Source organism: Tiliqua scincoides, chromosome 4 (genome assembly GCF_035046505.1).
Source record: "Tiliqua scincoides isolate rTilSci1 chromosome 4, rTilSci1.hap2, whole genome shotgun sequence".
NCBI classification, from domain to species: Eukaryota; Metazoa; Chordata; class Lepidosauria; order Squamata; family Scincidae; genus Tiliqua; species Tiliqua scincoides.
Genome location: NC_089824.1, coordinates 144,484,424 through 144,505,882, shown reverse-complemented (window position 1 = coordinate 144,505,882; position 21,459 = coordinate 144,484,424). Strand labels below are relative to the sequence as shown.

The 21,459-nt window shown below is 43.7% G+C and overlaps 1 protein-coding gene across 1 annotated transcript in view; it reads left to right on the top strand.

Annotated features, from left to right (window-relative positions):
• ST6GALNAC3 (ST6 N-acetylgalactosaminide alpha-2,6-sialyltransferase 3) overlaps positions 1 to 21,459 on the top strand; it is a 212,809-nt gene that overhangs the window by 108,658 nt on the left and 82,692 nt on the right. The window lies entirely within an intron of this gene.

Here is a 21,459-nt window from a genome sequence, read left to right as displayed (position 1 = left end):
CGTGTACCTTTCCATCCTTTAAATTCTAAATGCACCTTTGCTTTAGGTGCAAAAATCTCTGGACTTTCATAAGGCTTTACCTTATATGTTTCTCCAGGTAAAATCTGACATTCTTTCACTAAGTTTCTATGAATTGAGGTCAGTCTGGCTCCAGAATCTATGTGTCCCCGTATCTTTTTCCCATTAATAGTCAAAAAAACTTGATTTTTGCTAGGAGGGGGCTTGGAAGTGCAAGCACTGAAGAACATCATGGAGAAAACTGGTTCTGAGGCAGATGGCTCTACCTGTTGAACTGCTGCTACAGGCTCATTGCTATAGCTCATTGCTACAGGCTCATGAGTTTTGGGCTTGTATTCTGTTGCTATGCCCTGATTCTGACTGTAAAATGGATTGAAATCCTGGTTCCCATTTCTCTCCCAATTTTGACTATCGTTTTCATATGGGGAGTAAGGGTCATACTTAGAGAAGGTTACTGCCTGAATTGGTTCTTCTTGAATCTCCTCTTGTTCATGCATTGCAAACCCCGTTCCAGTAACTCTCATCAATTCAGATACTTGAGCAAGCTTAAGTTGCAGTCTAGCATAGGTCAGATGGGCAGTATTGATTAGGCCAAGATGAATTTTAGTTTGCTTATTTAAAGCATCATAAACTCCAGATATGAAATCTGGTCTATCGAAATCATACTGGCCCCCTACCTGAGGAACTGCACCAACTAACAGGGCCATTAATTTCTTTCTTTCTAAGAAAGCAACTGGGCTCTCATTTTTATATTGTTCAGTGTTATGGTACATTTTTGGCATTGGAGTGCCTGGTTTCAAGGTGTGTAAAACCGTCCTCATCCAAGGAAAGGTTTCTAAACTACGCAGATCCTGAGCAGCCACGAGACTATCCAAAGCTGCACTGTCTTGACCCTTTGCACATTTTTGTGCTAGGGGAGTGAGGTCTACACCAGTTAAATGGGGATAGCGCCTGTGAACTTTGAACATCCAGTCAAGGCAGTTGCTTCTTGATAAAGTGCCTAGTTCTCTGGCAACAGCCTCTAATTCGGAGGGTTTCCATGGGGCATGTACTAGTTCCCTGGTGATGTTATTATTAGCCACTATCTCCTTTGTGGTAACGGGATTAACTGGGCACTGAGTCTCTCCTTCCCATTGAGGGTTAAGTGGAGACGCAGGCACTGCATCAGAGGGCAAAGTTTGCTCTGATTCCAATATTTCTTCGGCTCCATTCCCATAGACTGCGGCTATTGCAGCTTTGTATGAGTTTAGAGCCTCTTTTAATTGCTGTATTTCCTTCTGACAACTCACGTGGCTTACAGACTGTTTGTTTTGTTGGGCCTGGGTCATGAGTTTTAACACTAAGTTTCTGGTTTGTTCAAGATCCTCCTCTAGCTTTCTATTGTCTCGTTCATATTTTTCTGTTGACTTTTTCCTTTCTATGGTGTAAATGGCAAGTTCATTTGTGTAATGTTGTAACTGCCTGTTCAGATCAGTTATCCTAGCCTCTTTCTCTGCTATCTTCTCTAACTGAATCTCCTGATCTCTTTTAAATTCTGCTATCTGGGCATCTTTTATTTCTAAGCTTTTCTGGAAGGTCAAAATACCATTCCACAAAGCATGAGCAAAAACTGCATCCTTCTTAGCCCCTCTTGGTCTGTATTTCTTTTTGAATTCTTCACAAAGATCAACTATTTTTCCACAAATATCATTGCTTTCAAAGCAGCCCAATTTCCATGGATTCTGTCCTTTTTTTCCTAACCATTTCTCTATACAATTAACTCCTGAACTTGTGTACAAGTTCTGGGTTTCTTTAGATTCTGCTTCATTCATTTTCATGGTTGTTTTTTTTTCTCTCTCATATATTGTGCTTGCTAATTGCTTCAGTTAAAAGCACACTGGGAAGGAATTTTTATTGAGACTTGCTTACTCATAAGGAGCAAACAGCTGACTCCTTTTAGCAGGATTAGAAGCAAAAAGACGAATACTGGAGGGTCTGCTTTTTGCAGACTGTAACCAGAGCCATGGGTGTAAAATTTTCCCTGGTCTGCATGCAGGTACTGCACCCAACTCCAAAAATCACAAATCTGTGAGTCTAGCATTTCTCAAATCTATGTTCCTACTCCCTATGCTTTTTCCTTTAACATTCAGCAAGGTTTTTCCTAGCATCTCCAAACTTTCAAAAAGGATCTTTGCAGAACTACTGTCTGATCCTGTGTTAGCTCTGTCACACTGGCATCACCAACACATGCCTGCCCGCATTCTCCACCAATAATAATGTTACCAAAAAGGCTGTTTTGTTTAGGGGAATTATTTATATTAGCCTTCTGGAAACTTTTGGGACCATAGGCTGGATACAAGACAGCGTAGAGCAAAGAAATCCCTTGTTTAGCTTAATGTGGAGATTGGGAGGAAGGTAACTTTCAATCAAAGGATTATATTTTTATTGCAAAAATACACAAAGGTAAAACATAATACACATAGAGAATCGATAAGTATAGATTTCTAGTACTGGTCTGGTGTACCTAACTAGTGGTGGATGCATGTGCTATGTATTTTGGGGTGCATCCGAAAAAGAATCAGAAATGGACAGAAAGTAGGGAGGTATTATAGGGGTTCCTTAATCTGCTAAACCCAGTTGCTGACTAAAGATGGGGGAGCAGGGAGGAATAGGTAGGGAAGAAGGGGGGGAGTTTAGATGCAACGATATATTTACCTGTCCGGGGGGGGGGGAGAGTTGGAGGAAGAGTCTGGCCACTCCGGCCAGTGGGCAGTCAGAGAGAGACCACATGTGCTCTGAGTTCTCTCTTATAAGATTTGTCTTGGACCTGGAAGTTGATCTAAACTGACCGGAAGTATCCCAGAGCTGTGGGCATGCTCAGTAACACACAATGGTACACGTGGAGTATGTAAAGAAAAGGTGGAAGGGTCCAGAACTCAGTTATCAGCAAAAGCTTGGCTCTGGGGGAGGGAGGCAATTTGCATAAGGTGCTTAAGAGTGTTAAAGCTACAACAAAAGAACAATAGACTTCCTCCTCCATAGGTGCATGCTTGTTTTGCATAATCAGGAGACACAGTGATTAGGTTCTGCAAGGAAGTGGGGGTTTGTGTAATTCATGTGTTTGTAGCTTGGCCATGGCCCCTTAGAAACATGTGCTGGGGGAGGAGTGGCCTGCTTGCTTGGTCTGTATAGTCCAAAATACATAACTAGATATATAAAAACACAACTTGGAAGGGAAAAAGGGGATTTTCACGTAACACCATGTCCGGATTAGTCCGCCCGCCCTTGCAGCTGTAAAAAAAAAAGGAGGAGAAACAGACATGCTGAACACCAGAATGGTAAAGTCGGGGGGACGCAGTACAGTGCAGAGTAGCAGTAGACCTGGGCCCATTGCCACCTGGGCCCATTCTGCACTCATCCCCTGAGCCAACACGCAACACAGCACGTGACACCAGACAACCGCCACTACAGTGCATCCGGATGGACACGAAACATCTGGCCTCAGGGGCAGGGCTCTTCAAGCTTGGACAGTCTGTGGAGTCCAAGCAGCCCCTCCCCTCAGGATGACCAAAAGACTCTAGCCTGCCTACCTAAGAGGGAGGCGCTACCCACTTGTAAGGACTAATCCGGACATGGAGACCACTGAGAAGTGGGATTCATGGTAAGTACAGATCTCCCTGTTTTCAGTCTAACCTTTGCGGGAAGGGCTTCCAAAGCCACACATTATTCAGTAAGTTTAGAGCAGGAGGCTCAAAATGAGACAAGGCATTCTCAGGCTGTAGATTTGCTTGAAATAACTGGAAGTCCTGGAAATATGCCACACATTAGTAGTTGCAAACAGCTGCACACTTCTTGTCCTGTGTAGTTAGAAGCACTTTTATTCCATCCTGTGATGCAGACCTGCTCAACTTGCGATTCCTCCAAGTGGACATCCAGCCATATTTAGCAGTCTACCAGGGAGTAAATGGGTCTGTTTTTGCTGCCTACTTAGAGAGACAGACGCAGGAAAAAGTCAAGCAACTGGCAGGCCACAATCCGTTGTGGGTAGGCACAATTCAGCTTGCTGAATCTCATGTTCTGCAGGCCAGTTGTAATGCAATGCAGTTCATAGGCCTGAAAGATGCCATAAGGCCCTCAAACCCACTCCTGCTCCAAGCTGGCATCTTCTATGCACTGTCCACTTATGCATGATGGCAATCATGACTTGCTAAAAGCAAGGAGAGAGATCAACTCGTGTGCCCACCAAAGTATCTGCAGAGCAAGTTGCTTCAGATGGGTAGGGACTCTCTTCTCTTGTATCAGGACGTTATGCTGTTTTACCTTTTCATATTAGACGAACATCATGAATGACGCTCTATGGGTGGACACAAAAGAATCAGCACAGTCAACAGCAGTTAAAGGATACAGAACATTCTGCATCCTTGAATAAACAGACAAGCATTATCCTTATGCCAAAGACAGTGATGTGTGTTCCAAGAGATATCAAGGAAGTCTTCTGTACTACATGCATCCACCTGTGTTCTATCTTTTAGTACAGCATTCTCCAAACTGGAGACTGCTGCGTGCCAGTAAACCCTTCCCTGATACAAATGGAGCTTACCGTTCCTTTGGGGAGCCTCGGCATTATGTGTCTTCTGATCGCTCCCAAATTGCATACTGGCCAGCCACATCTGCCTGGAAATTCAGGCAAAAAGCCTGCTGGGGTGACAGAACATGGAGGCGGCTGGCAAGCACACAGTTTGGGGGCAATTAGAGGCGCAACGTGGAGGCTCCCTGGTGGAAAGTAAGCTCTCTTCACCCAAGGGAAGGATTGTGGCTTGAGCCAGATCTGGCCCCTGGGCTGGGGTTTGTCACCCTGGTGTCAAATATTTAAACACCCTGGTGTTTAAAATATTACAGTGAATGTCCTCATATGCAATTCCATATCAATATTGTATCGGGCAATAGTATATCGATACTATAGGGCTATTTTGTTGCACACTCTGCTCCATTCTGTCATGATAAATTATGCTATTTTGAATGGATCTCATTTCAGTGATCCAGGAGACCAGTGCAAAACACTTAGGCCATTTTAATATCAAAGGTTCTGTATCTTCAGTGCTGAGTATAAATGTAAAATGCATCAGTATTGCCAAAGGAAAGCCCTAAAAACGGAGATCTCTCTCTGTGGGACTGAATTAAGTGCAGTTCAGCAATTTGTGTAGTGTATTTATAATTTTGAACATAAAAGTATAGACAATGGTAGTTTCACTGGAGGCTGGTGTAATGGAATATCACAAGATCATCAGGTGGATGATGTGGTGTTGACAGCGATTCCCTGTTTTGACAGCTGGTTGACAGCTCTGGGAAGGGCAGGGCTGGCTCCACAGCTGTAATCAATCAAGGCCAATGGAGACCTGGTTGGACACTTGAGCTTCATTTGACCTTGATGGGGCTTTGAATGAGCTAACAAGGTAGCTCACAGCTGAGCTGCATTTGGACTTAACAAGGGGCTGCAGGATAAAAGGCAGCTTCAGAAGGAGCAAAGAGCTGGCCAGGAGCAGGACGCTGACCCCTGGAAGTCGGACCCTGACCCAGACCTACAGGAGAAGGGGACTGCCAGGACTCTGCTGGAGGAGACGCTCTGCTGGAGAGAACAGTGCTGGAGAGGAGGGACTCTGCTTCAGAAGACTGGACTGTGCTTTGGAGATTGGATTGGACTTGGACTGGAGGGTTTGGACCTTTAACCACTGAGTTAAGTGGAGTTTTGGGGAGGGATAGCCTCTGGACAAGAGGACTTGCAGGGAGTGTCTGTGTTTATAGCAATAAATTTGGTTAGTTGCTATTGATAAGGAGTTCTGTGTTCATTCCTTTGCACACCATAGCGGTTGTTCCTAGAGATAAAGAGGGTGTTAATTAGCCAAAAAGCGGGCATTAGAAGGGAGTTGGGATATTTGGACAGGACAGATTGGCGTAGTCAGCAGGATAGGACAAATTGGGATAAGACAGCTGGCAGAGCCTAAATCCTGGTCTTAATATACTGTTGGGCAGATGGCGAAATGTTTAGTGTAGTGTGTAATGGGCTGCTGAGCTGCTTGGGAATCATGGGTCCCAGGGCTGGTCCAAGAAGTTTTACTGCTGCAGTTCAGGATTTGTGCGGCATCGCCCTCTGCAACATTGCCAAGGATGCTGGTCCCGACTCTTACATTGCACATATCTACATGGCCAGCTGCTTTCATAGTGCATGTTGAAAAAATTACACCCTCAACCACATACTTCGCTTGTTTATATAGTGGGACCATCTTTGATTAGTACTCTTAAAGCAATAGCCATTATCACCAGATACAGAGGAATGATGCCATGCAAGGATGATATATGGACCAGAAATGGGGATACACCATTATGGGGAAGGTGTAGTAAGCCAATGGAAAAGCAGCAGTTGGCCCTGTCCTTGGCATCTTTCAACAGAGCAAAGAAAATATCCCGTCTGTAAACCTTTGACCTGCTGTTGGTCAATGTGTACAATATTGAATTAGATGGACCAACACTCTGACTCAAACAGGCAGCTTCTTACATATCACTTGCAGGAATTTTGTCTACTGTACAGAAAGATGGAGCAGTGCAAATCATCCTGAGATATGTTAGCAGTAGTAGGCGGTTTCGGGCTGCAATCCTATATGCCGTTTCATGGAAGTAAGTCTCATTGACACAGTGGGACTTAGTTCTGAGTAGACATGCCTAGGATTGTGCTGAAAGTGACTTTGTTAATGACATACTTCATGGTACTGTGAACTCTCACTGCTGACCACTGTGTCAATCATTCATTCAATTTATAACTCACCTTTTTCCCCAAAGGGCACCCAAGGCACGTACACATACACCACATTAAAATACATATATAAATTATAAAACACATAAAAAATATAAAATACATATAAACACAGTCAAAAACCAACCAGCGGCAAACAGCAGCTATGAAAACCGTGTCTTGAAACATTAATAAAAATCACTAAGCACCAGTCTGAAATCAGTGAAAGTACCCTTAAAAACTTTGCTGGGTTCAGGCTTTCTTCTTCCCTGCAAGTTAAAAGTCAAATACTACAACACTCACCAAGAAGAAAGAGACAATCATAAAGAGTTCAGTCAATTTGACTTTGCAAAAGACAAGGGAAGATAGTAGGGATTTTGGTGGGTTCTTGTCAAGATTATTCTGCAGACCAAGGTTACTGTTCCTTTTCTAAGAAGCTTGGGAGTGTTGCATTGAATTGCAAGGGTTTTGGCAGTAAGGGGCTGGCCACATTAATCTCCCTGATCAAAGAGGGGTCTCAAAAGCAGAAAGAGGGCTAGGAAGCAAGCCCTTCACATGCAAGGGAGGGAGGATCCCTCATTTGCATGTGGAAGGCTTGCTTCATAGCCCTCCTCTTTGAAGGCTGGAGAGTGGAGCTGAGCTGAACTTATCTCTCCTTCCCAGCTCAGACCCACCTCCATAGGCTCTTCAGACTTATGCCAGCCAACTACTTGGTGTTGATCTGAGGAGAACCCATTGGGGCCCAGGTGGCCTATGGAAGTAAAGAAAACATTTCTTTTTTAACCCATCCTGGGCTGCCTGGTCTCTGGTTGGCCCATAGCATGTGGCAAAAGCTGTAGCAGCAATTCTGCACACTGTGGACCAACCCTGGATAGGATTTTCAAGGCTCTTTTGTTTTTTAGCCTATATAATTGAGTGACCAAACTTTCACTAGTGGTATTTGTTCAAGTTAGGCTGCAATCCTATACACACTTACCTGATAGTAAGTCCCATTAAACTAATTGGGACTTACTTCTGAGTACACATGCATAGACTTGCACTGTCAGTGATTCAACCATGGTTGTACTACCAGTTACTAGTACGTGACTAACAGTGCAGTTGTGGGTTCTTATTTCTTATCCTTCCCACTAGAAATTGTTTTTAATTCAGTGAGTGATGCAGCTGTTGCCATTCTGGGCAGGAATAGAAGAACTGAGAGGGATGCCATTTATTAGTGGTTGCCATGCCTCCACAGACAGAAAAATTTGGTAACCTCTGCCCTCCTACATAGGAAGCTTTAAAACCTTTTATTAGATTGTTTCAGGCAGCCAATGATGGCACACCTAGTGATCAAGGTGGCACTTATCTGGAGTTAAACACACACTTGGCTGTGACAGTGGCATGTAAGCTTGGCATTCATTGTGATGTGATTGGACTCTATGAGCTGTGGAGTATCCTGAGTAAAATATGTATGCAGAGGAAATATGGTATAACTTTGCTATCCTAGTGATGACTACTGATTAAAGTACTCCATTAACTGAAGATCAGATAGCATAACAGTTACCTTCCAAAACTGAATTACTTATTGTATACAGTGTCTTTTTTCAGTGGCAACTCAGGACCTAGATAAGATGATTTTGCCAATAACTTCCCCAGAGGGAGGAAAAAGACTCTTCTAAGGACAAGTGCTCATTTATTGTTGCTTTGTACCTGAAGGCCAGAAAATTCTTCCTCACTGGTATAAGTGATTAAGATTTCATGGCTATGGGCTGAATTGAAAGGCAGATTCTAACTATAAAGATCTGGATCTACATATAGGTCTTTTTCTATTGGGACTATTTTAACCTCACAGATCTGGCTGCAATCTGAAAACATTAAATCCAATTGTATTTTATTTAAAAGACTATACAACATGCGTGGTCATAGATATTTTTATGGAGTATCAAGAAAGTTGGATCCCTCTGCAAATTTTTCTTTTGTCGATATGAATTAGATTCCTCCTGTTTCTACAGAGATTGAATTTTCACATAGTAGGAGTAAAGGGAATATGCTTTAGCATCACTTTCATTGATCTGAGGACCAGATGTCTTTCCCGCAGCTCTAGAAATAATTTGTTGGCATCTCCAAGTCATATTCTGCTTGCATTTATTGCAGGCAATGGATACCTTTTCACCCAAAAATGTAATTTCGTTGAATGAACAATCATATGGCATCTTCTAGTAAGAAAAAAATCATTTGGTTTTATGGAAGAGGGAATAGATCTACTGAGAAATCAAGTGGAAGTACTTGATATTTTTCAGTCTATTATTACACTTTTTAGTTTCGAGTTTGCATGTGTTTCCTTCTAAATGAAGCCAAGATCTAATCATTAGCATTGGTACTTATGTACTGAATCCCTTTTCTCTGACAAGATGCAGCTGTTTCTGGTGTTAAACTTAGCAGTGCACAATAATACTCAACGAAGAACCCTCTAATCAGGAAAATGGTTTAGGAGGAAATAACTGGGACCAAATAAGTGCCTTATTATTGCTATGAATTCTATAAAAGTAGGTCCTCCATCACTTAAAAAGACATATCCCAATTCTGATGTTCAAATCTCACTTTGTTGGTGCCCATAGAGAAGAAACAGATGACTAGGAACCATGAAATAGCCACTGAAAAGCATACCATGTAGTGGCAATACTACGTGGAGATGCCTCATCTAATCCGTAGCAAGAGGTGAGTCTAGCATTTCTATCTTCTGTCAGCTGCTTTGAACAGCTGTTATTACTGGAGTTGTTGGTTTCCAGTATTTGTAAGTCTTCTGAACACATTAGGTTTACTTCTGAATACAATAAATGAGAGTTTTCAAACACCTCTAGTTATTACATTGTGAAGACTACAAGTAACTTCCTTTCTATACATTTAAAGCTTCTTTTCTGTTAGTTTTTTAATTGGCTACTTCAAGACTCCCACTCATCTCTTTCTGTTTTTCAAAACAATTACTGTATTTTTCGCTCCATAAGACGCACCTGACCATAAGATGCACCTATTTTTTAGAGGAGGAAAACAGGAAAAAAATATTCTGAACCAAATAGTGTAATAAAATATTTAATAAACTATAACAGAATAACATTTGAACCATGTAAAGTGAACAGCAGTCAACAGTGGCATTAAGAACCATTATCACTGTCATTAACAAATGGAGAGACTTAAAGGTTTGAGTACTCTATTTTTCTGGAAACCCCAAGAACTCATCATCGCTAGAGTCAGAATTTATGAAGCTCATTTGCTCACAATCACTGACATCACTTTCTTCGCTGTCTTCATATAAAATACCGTCTTCACTTTCATCTAAGGCATTGCTAATGCCACATTTTTTTAACGACTGTACAAGGATCTCCTCTTTTACTGAGTCCCATGATGTTTTCACCCATTTTTTCAGAAGTCCTCCAGGACGTTTGGACCACACCTTTTCAACCCATATTCTCATTCCATTTTCATCCATCCATCCTGGCATGAATTCCCCCCCCCCTTCTTAGGGTGAATGTGAGCATAAACTGGCATGAAGATCTTCCCCCTCCTTAGGGTGAATGTGATCATAAACTGGCATGAAGATCCTCCCCCTTCTTAGGGTGAATGTGATCATAAACTGGCATGAAGATCCTCCCCCTTCTTAGGGTGAATGTGAGCATGAACTGGCATGAAGCATAACATAACGTGCACTCTTTTTTGCAGTATTCGCGCCATAAGACGCACACACTTCCCCCCCCCCACTTTTTTGGGGGGAAAAAGTGCGTCTTATGGAGCGAAAAATACGGCAGCTATTAAGTGGCTGTTTGTATAGTATTGAAGAATCTACAGTTAATTGCTCAGAGTAAACAATAAAGTGAACCTAGGGCACTTTGCCCAAATAAGTGTACATCTCTCAATATGCTTGCCAACTTTCAGCAGTCCAAAAATAGGAGCACTTGGGAAGTAGAATTGATTGTGAGTAGGTGAGTTATGGAATCTTCCTTGAGTCTTCTATCGATGTCTTGATGTCTTCCTTGAGGCTTCTAGCGTTCGACACGGTCCCTCACCAAAGGCTACTGAAAAAACTCCACAGTCAGGGAATTAGAGGGCAGGTCCTCTCATGGATTGAGAACTGGTTGAAGACCAGGAAACAGTGAGTGGGTGTCAATGGGCAATTTTCACAATGGAGAGAGGTGAAAAGCGGTGTGCCCCAAGGATCTGGCCTGGGTCCAGTGCTTTTCAACCTCTTCATAAATGACCTGGAGACAGGTTTGAGCAGTGAAGTGGCTAAGTTTGCAGACGACACCAAACTTTTCCGAGTGGTGAAGACCAGAAGTGATTGTGAGGAACTCCGGAAGGATCTCTCCAAACTGGCAGAATGGGCAGCAAAATGGCAGATGTGCTTCAATGTCAGTAAGTGTAAAGTCATGCACATTGGGGAAAAAATCAAAACTTCACATATAGGCTAATGGGTTCTGAGCTGTCTGTGACAGATCAGGAGAGAGATCTTGGGATGGCGGTGGACAGGTCAATGAAAGTGTCGACCCAATGTGCGGCGGCAGTGAAGAAGGCCAATTCTATGCTTGGGATCATTAGAAAAGGTATTGAGAACAAAACGGCTAATATTATAATGCCGTTGTACACATCTATGGTAAGACCACACCTGGAGTATTGTGTCCAGTTCTGGTCGCCACATCTCAAAAAGGATATAGTGGAAATGGAAAAAGTGCAAAAGAGGGTAACTAAGATGATTACTGGACTGGGGCACCTTCCTTATGAGGAAAGCTACGGCGTTTGGACCTCTTCAGCCTAGAAAAGAGATGCCTGAGGGGGGACATGATTGAGACATACAAAATTATGCATGGGAAGGATAAAGTGGATAGAGAGATGCTCTTTACACTCTCACATAACACCAGAACCAGGGGACATCCACTAAAATTGAGTGGTAGAAGGGTTAGGACAGACAAAAGAAAATATTTCTTTACTCAGCTTGTGGTTGGTTTGTGGAACTCCTTGCCACATGATGTGGTTATGGCATCTGGCCTAGATGCCTTTAAAAGGGGATTGGACAAGTTTCTGGAGGAAAAATCCATTACAGGTTACAAGCCATGATGTGTATGTGCGACCTCCTGATTTTAGAAATGTCAGATGCAAGGGAGGGCACTAGGATGCAGGTCTCTTGTTATCAGGTGTGCTCCCTGGGGCATTTGGTGGGCCGCTGTGAGATACAGGAAGCTGGACTAGATGGGCCTATGGCCTCATCCAGTAGGGCTGTTCTTATGTTCTTATGTGAAGGCATTCTTTCACCATAAGGATGACATAAGAACATAAAAAGAGCCTGCGGGATCAGGCCAAAGGCCCATCTAGCCCAGCTTCCTGTATCTCACAGTGGCCCCACCAAATGCCCCAGGGAGCACACCTGATAACAAGAGACCTGCATACTGGTGCCACTCCCTTGCATCTGGGACTCAGAGCTAGCCTACTTGTAAAACAAGATGGTTGTGTATACCTTTCACAACTTGCAACCTGTGATCGACCTTTTCACCAGAAATCTGTCCAATTCTCTTTTAAAGACATCTCAACCAGATACCATCACTGAATCCTGTGACAAGGAGTTCCACAGATTAATTACACACTGAAGAAAGACACGACAGCTCATCTAGATAGGCTGATAAAGAGTGCTGGGGAGGAAGTAATGGTTGTGGTGCATGTTGATATGAACAACTTGGAAAAATATAATTTGAGTTTTGCTCGTTATGTCAATGTACAGGTGCAGCCTATTTTTCCACAAATTTTTTATCTGCGGATTTGTCTCAACTGGAATGGGGTGGTGGGAACTGAAAGTCACACACACCTTTGCCTCCTTTGTCCTGCACTGGAGGAGCCCAAAACACTGCAAAAAGGCTCTGCCTCGCCCAGGCAGGGAAATAGCCCTGGAGCCAAGGAAGAGGCTCCCCTTGCAAAGGAACAGTAACACTCTTGGAGCCCCTGAGGCAGCAGAGGGGGAAGGGGGGGCGGTAAACCACTGTAGCAAGAACACAGCAAGGTGGAGCTCTCACTCACTCACTCACTCACTCACTCACACACACAGTGGCAGGTGTGGTAGCAACAGAGGGGATTGCTTTAAAAAACCCAGGGAGTGTTTGCCAAATTCCCCCCCCCCCAATGGTGCAGGCAATCACTGACACAAGCAAGCCTTCCCAGCAAGCAAAGCATGAAATTTAGGCTACAGTCCTCTCCACACTTTCCTGGGAGTAAGCCCCATTGACTACAATGAGAACTACTTCTGAGTAGAAATGCATAGGACTGGACTCTTAAAAGCTTAGCATCCCACCTGTGAAAGAGCAGAGGGGAGGGGATTGACAACAGCTGCCTTAGTTTCCTTCCACCCCAAGTGCTGGAAGATTTTTAGATTGTGAGCCCTTTTGGGACAGGGAGCCATTTAGTTATTTGATTTTTCTCTGTAAACCGCTTTGTGAACTTTTAGTTGAAAAGCGGTATATAAATACTGTTGTTAATAATAATAATAATAATAATAATAAGTGTCAGGCTGCAGCGTAAATCTATGGAATTTAGCGCAACACTGTTTTTGTTAATCCTGCTGAGTCAGGGAACAGAACTAATGTGGATAAATAGGCTCCACCTGTATGTAGTATTGCTGCTACGTATATATATTTTTTCCATTTTTCCTCTTCTTTTTTTAAAAATGTTGATTGTATATTTTTCTCTTCACTAATAAAGGGTGAGAAAAAAGTGACTAGTTAGAAAGAGGCTGAAAGGGAAAGTAAAATGAGCCAAATTTCTCCAGAATGCATGGAGGTGCAAATCTTGAGTTCATCCATGCAGGCAAAACCAACTGGGAAGGGGGATAGGATATGGGGCGTGCTGGTATCGCTGATCCCACCCCTTCCCAGGCCCAGTCTACTCACCCTTGTCACCACTCCCCTCCACCCCATTTAACTTCCCCTGCCTGTCCACCCCTGCCCCTACACCAGACTTAACCTGGTTCAGCGAGCATCCTTCAATCCACTGATGCAGACAAGAAGAATTTCACCTTCCTGCCAGTACACTGGCTAATAGTACTGTTGCAAAGTGCTTTGTAATGCTTTTGCTACAGGGCACATGTTCTGCCGGTACAGCAGTTGGTTAGGATTGGGCTAAATGTCCTCTGGTTGTAAGGGAATTGGGCTAATTAATAGCAGCACATAAGATCATTTAAACAAAGATCCAATCAATAATTTTTAGCGTTAACAGTTGTATTGTGGAATATTGAAAGGTTGGTGTGACTATCACACTTAAATTTCTGTTGATAAAATGAGAATTTAAAATTAAAATGAAGAAAATAATCTCAAATGCTAGGCTTTGTGATGCTGGTCATTGTGCTACCAGTTTGCATTAAACACTGAAGAGAGGTAGCAAGAATTGTGAAGATTTGTTTTTCATTAAGGTCTGAATTAATATTCAGGCAGCTGAACCAAAATAGGTTTGCATCAGAGTTGCTATTCTCAATTATTTGGAGTTCCATTTTATGCAGAGAAATTAGAATTTTGAGTTATCTTTTGGAAGTCTTTTTCTTTCCCTCCACCAAGGCATGATAATAATAGTTACCAGGGATTTCGATTAGGTGGCATTCTTATATATTGCTTATTTTATCTCATCTTCAATTCTTTTCAAGCGACAAAACTGAATTAATACCCTATATTAAATGTAAGAAGCTGTGTAGATGCGACATTGTGGTTGAGCATTTTTAAAAAACTGAATAAAAATAAAGAGATTTTAAGACATATGCAATCCAGTCTTCATTCTCAAGCATATATGTAGTATTATTAGCGCTAATCCAATGCATATAGAAAATGTACAAAGTGACCTGGAATCAGCAATCGTGAAATCTGGGAGGAAAAAAAAAGCCCCAATTCTCAGTGCAATAATTTCCTCACAGTTCATACACCCTTAATGCGTTCTTGATTAAAACCTGTGGTTTGGAAGCCTTTGTATATTTGTTTCTTCCATAATTCTGTGTTTGGCTAAATCGATTTGATTTTTGAAGGTTTTACTGTAATGTTCGTTATCCATGATAATCCAGGCTTTCCTGAATGCATAATATCCAAAATGAATGAAGGTACCCTTCACACACACATTGATTCCATGAAACAAGGAGTCACTTTATCACATGCTATCACATTCACTCAACAGAGAACTGCTATAGCATTAGGGAAATCATTAGGGTGCCAGCTGCACGGATAAGATTCACACATGGTCACTCCTCTAATGTGAGATTGTGCAACATTGAAGCAGTGCATGTAAAGGTGTCCTCAGTTTACAGTGCATGGCTAGCTGAGTTCTGGCCTTTGTTCCCAACTGGCACCAGCAGCAGTGATCTGTGGTATACCTGGTCAGGAGAAACCTTGGCTGTGGTAAGGAGTCAGTCTTCCACTCCTGCCTGCTTTCCTTGTTGCATTGTTGCCTGCTCCCTGGTAAACTATGGCTGCAATCTTATGCATACTTTCCTGAGTGTAAACCCCATTGAATACAATGGAACTTACTTCTGAGTAGACCTGCATAGAATTGCGTTGTAGTGGCATCCAGCCTCACCAAGGTATAGAGCAGCAGTTTTCAACTGGTGTGCTACGGGGCCAGAGGAGGCAGGCAGCAGCCGTGCATGGCAGCACACATAACTGGAGCAGCCAGCGAAGGGGCTTGTCACAGCTGCTTTGCGTCTCACGTAAAGAAGATGGCCGTTGCCTGCTCTGCACAAGCTGACTGGGCAACCGGAGAAGCCTGGAGGAGCTCTGGGCAGGCGGGAACCTTGAAGTGAGTGCGAGGAAGCCAGAAGGCATCAGGCAGGCAAGCAGGTACCAAGGGAGCAAAGCAGGAGTCCGCCAAGGCCACCATATGAAGGATTGGCTGGCTGAAAAAGGTCCTTGAGAGATCCCTTTCGTTGCCACAGTTTGCCTGCAACTCTCCAAAGCGACGCTTCCTGTGTTGCCAGTAAGGGCGTTGCGGCACAATCCTATCCACTCTTACCTGGGAGTAAGCCCCATTGACTATAATGGGCCTTACTTTTGAATAGACATGCACAGGATTGAGCTCTTGGTCACACTCCCTCAAATATATGAGCATGCAGTTAACACTTCCCGCTCCTCTTCTCCCCTACTCCAGTACCTCTGCTAATGTCCCTCCCCCCACTTGTCCCCACCTTCCAAAGTCCAGAATCAATTGCCTCACATTCTCTCTCTCCCCCCCCCCACATCATTTGAATCTTGCACTTAATTCAATCATGTCTCCCCATGCCCCTCACCCCACATTTTTCCAATATATGCTCAGTCTGACCTCTCTTTGCCAACATTTTCTGGCACTTCTGATAACAATTTGAACACCCTACTCCAAAATATTTTTCCTCCTTTCCAAAAATCCCATATACTTCCCTCTCCAAGCTTCTTTTGAATTTCTTTAATTGTCATGTAATGATTTCATTGTATTAATTATATTAATTAAAAACTAATTGCAATGTAATTGTAGGGGTGTCTGGAGGGCTGGGGGAGAAGGCAGCTTTTGCTTGGGGGTGGTCCCTGTTTGGGATCCTGCAGGAGGCCTCAGGTTGTCTCAGAGGAAGGGGGTTGAGTCACCCTGGTCCTCCTCCCTGACATAGCCCTTTAGACTGAGCCCGCGGCAGAAGCTGTTGAAGACACAGCCTGCTGCCTCTCCAGTCCTGACTTTCTGCCCTCATCATAGCCCTCCTGTCAGTTATATAGGCTGCTTCCTCCTTCAGCCCCATCCCTTCCTTACTGGGGAAGGCATAAAAGGCACCCCACCCAGGGCCTCTCTTCCTGGTGTTATCTCTCTTGTCTCTCCCTCCTCCCTTACCTCTTACTGGGTCAGGTCCTTCTGGTCTCCCACCTTCTCCCCGACACCAGGTACTCCAGTCAGGGAGAGGTGCCCTGTCAGCAGGTGTCTCCCCACGAGCTGGGGATGTGGGAGGCTGTTGGGCAGACTTGCCTGTGCCAGGCAGCTCTCACCTGGCCAAGCTGCCTTCCCCTTGTGTCTCCTTGGTCCCCTTGCAAGGTAAGTGTGGGCCTGGCAGAGAGGAGGGCACCCTGACAATAATAATATAAGTAAAAAACTGGCAGTGTGCCTTGAGAATTTTAGTGCCTTGTCATATGCCATGAGCTGAAAAAGGTTGGAAATGACTGTTATAGAGGAATACACATATACTGGAAAGTGGTGGCATGGCCCAAGGATGTGTTGGAGTCATTGAACCCGAGTCACAAGTCAAGTTGCGAGTCAGTAACCCTGTGACTTGACTCTCAAGTCATAGTGCACAGCCGGCATGACAACTTGAGACAAATTTCGAGTCTTTTAAGTCCCAAGTCAGAATCATTTCTCAAAATGAGTTGAGTCACAAGTCAAGGACTTCCCCGAGCAAAACTTCACAGCCCCCCCCCAAAAACTTTCCTCCTTCCATCAGCCTCCCCAGTCCCTGCCTCCTGGAGCCAACCTACTCTCCCACCATGTCTGCTGCTGCTGTCCTTCTGAATGCCAGCTTCCAGATTGCCCACGAGGTCTTTCGGTGTGACACAGAAACGCTGAAGGAAAAAAAAGTAAGCAAGAAAGAACACGCACACACTGAAGAGATAGGGTGTTGTGTCATTTAAGTCGAGACTGGCCCTGAATCACTGGCCCTGAGTCATGAGTTGAGTCAGGGTCAGTGATGTCCATGACTCAAGTGGTCAAAAACAGCTGCTTAGCATGATCTGCATTATTTGCCCATCTCTGGTATGGCCCTATTTGAATTTTGGAAGTGACTGATGGCACATTTACCCAAGTGGTTAGCCACCTCTTCTGCGGCTACTGCTTTGTTCTTTTGCTGTACAAAACAGAGGCCCTCCCCTTTCCATTCAAGAGGCTCCTCATCAGGTCATCAAGCTGTCACCAAGTGGTCACGTGCTTATACAGTCACTTCTCATTTTCAACCAGTTGTAGCATTTGTGTGACCATCCATGCCAGACTAATGAGCCTTGGCCCAGAGAGAAGCATCTTGTTATTGACCTGCTACCCAAATGGGCATACAAAGTAAGCTCTATGTGTAATTTGTCTATTTTTGGAAGGCATCTCTATGGTTGACAGTCCTGCTTCTGTATCCCTAGTAGACACCCTTCTCATTAGTGGGTCTCAGTCTCTTTGCCTAGAAGTTCACAAATATTGCTTAAAAACAGATTCAGCAAATAGTGAAGTCAGAAGCTGACTGGAAAGCACAGCTGGCATGAAGTCTTTACAGACCTAAGTAAAGAAAATCATCTAAATAGAATAGGACAAATGTCCTTGAGGTGACTTTTCACAAACCCGGCAGTAATTTCCTCTCCTTGCTTCCCGCTGACCCCAGAACTAAACTATACCAACAGGGTCTGCTATGGTAGTATTGTGGAAGGCTATGGAACTATAAATTTTAGCAAAGCTCAGCCATCAGTACATTTCACTGCTTTGATCTGCTCTGTTATATTTAATGGCTTTGTGCTCAGAGAAGGATTTAAGCGATGCAGGTGCCACTGGTCAGCATCTCATTTTCCTGCCAGTCAACTTTAAGAAAGTAGTGGCAGCCCAATGACTCAATGAACTCCACTGAAAGTGGCTTTACAGAAAGTTCCATTGCTACTGATGCAGTTTCTCCGATCCCTGCTTCTACCTGCACATCTGAGAAACGGGTGGCTTGCACCATCCTTTCCCAGATTGTCTTTCAGGGTTGACAATGAGACACCACCCAGTTCAGGCCCATCCAAGCTGTGTTCATGTTAGTTCCTTGGATGTGAATCTACAGCCAGGACTGTTCAACTTATGGCTGGGCTCCTAGGCTTTCAGGTATTTTGGGCCCCCTCTTTTTGTAGGGCCCTCCTATTTTGGGCACTTCAATCTTTCATCCCGCTACAGCTGATCCTGGTACAGTAGTTACTAGGTCACAGCACATAGCCCTATATCCATTTTGAAGGTCTCCTGATGAATTCAATTCACAATTGCTAAAATATTTTTATTACATGAGTAGAACTCTTCAGGAAAGCACATTTTGGGGGGTATGTTCAATACTGTAATATTTTGAAGTGAATGAAATACCTGAATATATACACGTATTGCTACAGTGCAGAGTAGCAATTGCAAAGTGCCTTAAGCCATTTCTGCCAACGTTGTATATATACAACAGGGATCAAATGTGTACATCTGTGGGTTGGGGAGAAATGGGTTAACCACTGGAGCCCTAAAACACAGGTAACAGTGCCTCAGCAAAAAACAACAACAAAAAAACATGATGGGCCCTGGACCCCACAGGGTTCCTAGGCTTCAGCCTAGTTAGCCTTATGGATACAGCCCTATCTGCAACCCATATTTCTCCTGCCAGTCTGTTTGAACTTCCACAGGCAGGTTCCATCCTGGGGCACTTTCCTGTTTGCTCTTCTTAGACAGCAACTATTTGAAAGGTCTAACAAGGTGTAATGAAAGCCAACAAGCTGGTGGGTGGTTGCAAATTGCCCCGGAAACAGTTTGCCCTTCAGATAATTGCTTCAAAGCAAATCACCCTCCATGAATTGCTTAAAAACAGAATGCCCCTCAACGAATGGTTCCAAGACGGATCAGCCCTCCGTGAATTGTTGAGAAAACTGATGGCTCTTCAATTTATTTCTGGGAAAAGGATTGCCCCTCCATGAATAGCTCAGTGGCCGCCGCCACCACCCCCTTACTGGAATGTTAATAAAGCTGTTCTCAGAAACAGAACGGTTTGCTTGCTCAGAAACTGTTGCCAAGCAACAACTCTCCTCAACACAACTGTCTGGCAATTGGCAAGGTAACCAATAGAAGGAATCTTTTGGCATAAACTTTTTGTGGACTACAGCCCACATCATCTCTCTCTCTCTCTCTCTCTCTCTCTCTCTCTCACACACACACACACACACACACATACAGTTCAGATGCAACACTGGTAGCCATGTCGGTCTGTAGCAGCAAAAACAAACACAAAAAGAGTCTTGTGGCACCTTAAAGACAAACCTGTTTATTTGAAATAAGATATATATTCACACACACATACATAATAATAATGACTCGGTATTTATATACCGCCTTTTTGATCATCAGATTACTCCTCTGACTTTATTCAAGGCGGTTTACATAGGCAGGCATTTCTAAATCCCTCAAGGGGATTTTTACAATCATAGAGGTTCTCTCTTTCAAGAACCAACAACATTTCAGAATGGATCTTCCTGATTTGGTTTCACTTCTGGCCTCCAGTTCTCCCATACAGGCTGACAAGCAGTTCCATCTCTCACATGGAGGGCAGCCAAGACGCTTCTTGCTCACACCAAGAGCAGGTGGAATCACTCAGCTCGGCTTGTCAACTGCTTCAAGGTCTCGCCATTCTCAGCCGTTCAGGGAGCTGCCAGTGTCCTTGAACTGGCGACCTTCTGATGTTATCTTCAGGCTAACAGAGGCTCTACCCTCTAGACCAGACCCCCTGCCCCATATGACATACATATGTCTACAGAGGATAACATAGCATGTTTCTAATGAGGTAGTCTCTAAGCCATGTAGTCTTACACCACATTAAAGCAATTCATTTTTATGGTACCAAGTGATTCTTGGTCATTATTGCTACAACCAAATAATGCAGCTTCCCCTCTGGAATTAGCTAATGAAGGGTTTTGATTAATTTAGTACCCACCAACAAAATTAATTTAATTATGCTTCAACTACCAAGTTTGATTACCTACTGAACCACAGGAGTTTGATTGTCTATCAGCAACAGTTTGATTGTGACAGTCATTTGAAGAAACAGTGGCGCCAGTAACAAATGGCATAAATAATAGTGTCAGCCAGAACTGGTGGTATCCAGGCTGGTCCTCCCAAAGGTTAGTACAGTGGCATGAGGGCAGCAAGCCCCAATTGTTGGCACATGTTTATCATCCCTTCTATGTACACATGTACATACATAGGGATATTGCAGTCATGCCATGTACAGGGTGTTTGTGTGTGCGTGTGCCACCCGTTATGCCATTCCTTGTGAGTTCACTGAACATGTACACAGATCTTTGCTATGTAAAGGTCTGATGATAAAAATACTAAATGAGGGGGGTGGAGAAGAATTTCCAGGAGGATCTGCTAAAGTGTATACTCACTTGTTGTTGGCCCCCACAGAGTCTTGTGACCTGTAAGCCCCAAGGCTGATCCCTTCCCAAAGAACTGTTCTTCATGTGTGAATGGTCCTGAATGGAGCCTTCCAGTCTCTGAGTCCCAGTGTAGTAAAGATATTCACCTTATCCCTATGCTCTTTGTTCTATTCTAAACCATCCATTCCCTGCAACTCAACACCAAGTTTAAACAATTGGTGCCCAAACAAGATTATCTGCTGCCATCTCCAGAACATGAGGTTGCCTCAAAAACTAAGATAGGTGTAAGTGCTGATGGGGTCTAATTCCCTCTCAGCTCATCATTCCCACTAAAGTGCCACTAAGTTGCTAGCTATTGCTAAGTTCTTTTTCTATGTTCTCCTCATACTTGCTTCCACTGCTGTTCCATCATTGCCTTCTGGGTTTAGGTCCAGGCAAAGCAGCACATGAGGTGGGCCCCTAGTAAAATCAGGGGCATAGACTACAGAAATCTCTCATTAATTTGCCCTTACAGTCCAATTCCACTTTCCCAGCCAATCAAGGAACAGCTGTCTA